Source organism: Branchiostoma belcheri, unplaced genomic scaffold, assembly GCF_001625305.1.
Source record: "Branchiostoma belcheri isolate BF01 breed outbred unplaced genomic scaffold, Haploidv18h27 scaffold1, whole genome shotgun sequence".
In the NCBI taxonomy this organism is placed as follows: domain Eukaryota; kingdom Metazoa; phylum Chordata; class Leptocardii; order Amphioxiformes; family Branchiostomatidae; genus Branchiostoma; species Branchiostoma belcheri.
Window position 1 is genome coordinate 9,933,773 of NW_017802379.1, and position 4,393 is coordinate 9,938,165.

Genomic DNA, 4,393 nt, shown 5'->3' on the forward strand with positions numbered 1-4,393 from the left:
AGTTTTCAACCATACTGTAAATCAAACAAAACAGTTGCAAAATGAGCGAATATGTACCGTAAGTTGCAAAAATATATTGGAAAAGGATACCAATGAGGTAGAATCCCAAAATCAAACGAAAAAGACGAAAATGTAAAGGGGGGACCGTCCATGAATAGCTAGAACCTTCCAACCGGACAAAAAGAATCGTTTTCCGTCAGCGACATCGAATTTTTGCCTCACAGATATTTTTCTATTTTCTATGCGATAGGGTTGACTCAACGTACTACATAAAAAGAATGGCCAGAAAATTGGCATTGAAAATTCAGTTTGACTTTGGAATTTGCCTCGGATGCCCTTTTCAAAATCCCCTTACCTTGGTTTGAGAAGCGTTGATACTCGGAGCAAAATGTCTTCAGATAGAACTTCTGTTTTAGGGAGTTTCGGCCCTCATCCGTGACACCTTGTTGTTCTCGGACCAAACTGTGGTGTCCAAGTCACTGCCCAACGGCCCCTGGTGGCTTCGAGCTTGCTTCTTCGGTCCAGTCTTATACTACAGCCGGCATATAGGCACAGGCGGTCACACAGGCGCCGGGACGACTGGGACTTGTTCTCGGCACTCGGACGCCTGGGCGCCGGCCGGCAACTTTTGTACCCGCGGCAGGCCTAGGTTCCATCCGGGATATCTTCAGAAGTTAACTACTACAACTCTGGTGAAGAAATGCTGTTCTCGGTCACCGAAGATGGAAAAAAAAAAGGAAAACTGAAGAAATAAATAAAAAGTCTCACACATTTCTGAGACAAGTCTGATAACAAGTTGGCCGTCGCTGCTTTGGCGGATCGGTCCAACTTTCTATCTGCATCCTGACATACGAAGGCCCATAAGTACACTTAGTATTTTTTATTCCACTTTTATTTTCTATGGGTACTTTGTATTTTCTATGGGTTACTTTTATTTTCTATGGGTTACTTTTATTTTCTATGGGTTACTTTTATTTTCTATGGGTACTTTTATTTTCTGTGGACACTTTTATTTTCTATGGGTACTTTCATTTTCTATGGACACTTTTAGTTTCTATGGGTACTTGTTTCTTTCTGTGTGTACTTCCATTTCCTATGGGTACTTTTATTTTCTATGGACACTTGTTTTTTTCTGTGTGTACTTCGCGAAGTTCTTCAGTGGCTGGCGAAGCGACATTCACTTTGTTTTCATGTGGATACTCCCATTTTTATTATGGGCGGCATATTTCTGTTTACCATTCTAGGCAACTAAATTCACTTTGAAGCTATTAAAACATAATATACGTAACACCTTAAGAAAAATTAGTTTGTTTTGCATGCAATGAACCACACGTTTATTAATTAGGCCTGATCGGTGGACAGGTTTTTCCGCAAACCCCTACATTAACATAATCTATGCCAGGATGTAATAATCACTATTTAATACTCCTAATTAATAAACGTGTGGAACATTGCATGCAAAAACAAACAAAATTTTCTTAAAAGTGTAAAGTATATTATGTTTTAATAGGTTCAAAATAAATTTAGTTGCCTAGAATGGTAAACAGAAATATACCGCCCATAATAAAAATGGGAGCATTCACATGAAGGCAAAATGAATGTCGCTTAGTCAGCCACCAAAAAACTTCGCGAAGTACACACAGACACGTGCTGTGTGTACTCCGGAATGCTTATCTGTCTAAACAAGCGCTCCGTTCCTTGGTCTTTAACCTTCCAATCAGTCCAACACCCCCTCCTGGAAAACAGACACGGCGTGGCTGGTTGCCCACCATGCCCTTAAGACGAATGCTCTGCTGTACTCTAAGTGGAGGTTTATCCACTCGGGCACATGTCCGAGGAACAATTGCAATGGATTCGAAACAATGGACCACGTGATGTGGTCCTGTAACGAAGTGTTACTCACATGGACATGGGTGGAGGGCTTCATCAGGAGATGGATATTGTCAGACTTCCGGATCAATAAACATATGGTCATCTTCGGTATTGTGCCAACCTCCTGGCCAAAGTGTAAGAGAGATGTCATAATCTACGTCATCGCTATCGCGAGGAAACGGATTTGGTCCTCGAGATGTGAGGCACTCTTTGACAAAACGTTTATAACCCACGTTGAGATAGTTCCGTACATCAAGGAGTGCCTCCGCTCAAGACTGAAGCTAGACTTTGTACGCCTCGGTGAGGCAGCTTTCCGAGCACAGTGGTGCTCTTCAGTACGTTGGGCGAAGGTCGTAGGGGGAAAACTACGCCTGCGGTTCTAATCCCCCGTTCCCTTCTAGTCGTATCAGTTTTTTTGTTGTGAAATGTCTGCCTTTTATGTCATTATTTTATTTTGATGTGTCAAGTTGGCAGGAGTGGGTTGGTGGGAGCACTTGGACAGTAACCTGTCGTGGGTAGCTTGGCACATCCTTTTTCTATTCCCCTTCCTTTGTCTATGTCTCTGTCACGTCGAAAAGTTGAAAAAAAAAAAGAAAATAGTTAAAAAACCTCCTGTCTCTCTTGTCTAGTTTTCACTCTTTTTTTGATTTTGTTATACCCCAATTAAAAACGGAATGCTTACCTGGTGGGGTCTCAGTGATCTCGCCGGGTAGAGCGGTATTTTTATCGTCTTGTACGATTTATCGTTTTGTGCGCCCTTCGTTTTGTGCGCCCTCCATAAAAAAAGGCCCATAGAAAATAAAAGTGTCCATAGAAAATAGAAGTACCCATAGAAAATGGAAGTAACCCATAGAAAATAAAAGTGCCCATGGAAAATGAAAGTACCCATAGAAAATAAAAGTGACCCATAGAAAATAAAAGTACCCATAGAAAATAAAAGTGACACACAGAAAAAAACAAGTACCCATAGAAAATAAAAGTAACCCATAGAAAATACAAAGTACCCATAGAAAATAAAAGTGGAATAAAAAATACTAAGTGTACTTATGGGCCACCGTACTGACACGTATACGTTGTACAAAAACAAACGATTTGGCGAAGGGATATGCAAATAAGAATAAATTATGCAAACTAGTACTTGCTGAACTGCCCGTGACCGCTTATACTATCTCCTATATTCAAGGCCAGTATTTTTTTAAGAAGACAAACAAGAGGGCTTACAGTGTTTGCGCTATCATTATCTCATTTGAAAACTTGTTCCTGTTTTTCTATTTAATGAATTTATTTCATTGTTCAGAAACTATGTTTGTGGTTGATTCGTGCTTCAACTTTTCTCGGTTTTAGTCGTCTATTTGGTTTGTCTAGCGAACTCTCAGTGTTTCAAGATTGACTAGTGATTCAAAAAACGCCATTGAGCAAGAAAAACAACTAAAGTACACCTGTGGCAGTGTTTAGTCTTATAAATATGGTAAACAATATTATAAGACACAGATACAGTGCATAATGAGAACCAAATCATAACACAGACAATTTTAGAAGCTTTACTTCGCAATCTTTCTGATATATCTTCGTTATTGTTATATTGATATAATAGCGTTGTTTTGTATATCATTGGAATCCGTATTTATTGCCTTTTGTGGTGCATATATGGTACACCGTTTATTACAACCGTATACATGTACGCTTAGGGCTGATTTTGCGAAATGGTGCTATAATATGAGAAAATGGCACGACACTAAGTGACACCATATGAGCAGAAAACCGGGGAAAACTGGTTTTTAGATCGTCGGTCACGGGAAAACCGGAGAAAACTATTGGTTGTCAGATCGTTAGTCTCGGTAAAACTGGAGAAAACCGGTTTTCAGATCATTAATATTCATGAGAAAACCGGAACAAGCTGGTCCATCGTTGTTACTCCAACTGCCAAATAGTTTAACTAAGAGATATGTATAAATAGAAGGTTAGATAGATGAGATGAGGGGCAAAGAGCAGCACAAAACTGGCACGTTCTGCGTAACGCAGGTGAAGACAGTTCGGGAACAAGTACAAAGTACACAAAGTCATCGGTAACGTCTTGTCTTAAAGAAACATACATGTCGCGAAGTCAGGTTGAAGAGAATACTTGTCACATGTACATGTTTTTTCCAGATGGTCAGGTCTACGCACATCTAGTTCCCACGAATTGAACAATGTTGTTAGTCGAGGCCCTCCCCTCCCTTATAGATACTTAGATGAACAAAATGAACTAGCAAGTGACATTACTGATGCGAAAAGAAATAAAAAAAATAACTAAAGAACACTGAAACATGCAGCAGGTGTACAGATCACAAGCCAATGCCACGGTCTGGTTGAAAATGATGTAAAATTGTGGAATTTCCACTGAAAGTTATACATAAAGTTTTCGAAGGCGTGGCAAGGTGTGTATGTGTGTGTGTGTGTGTGTGTGTGTGTGTGTGTGTGTGTTGTGTGTGTGTGTGTGTGTGTGTGTAGTGTTAGTTGTAGTTGTTGTTGTTGTGTGTGT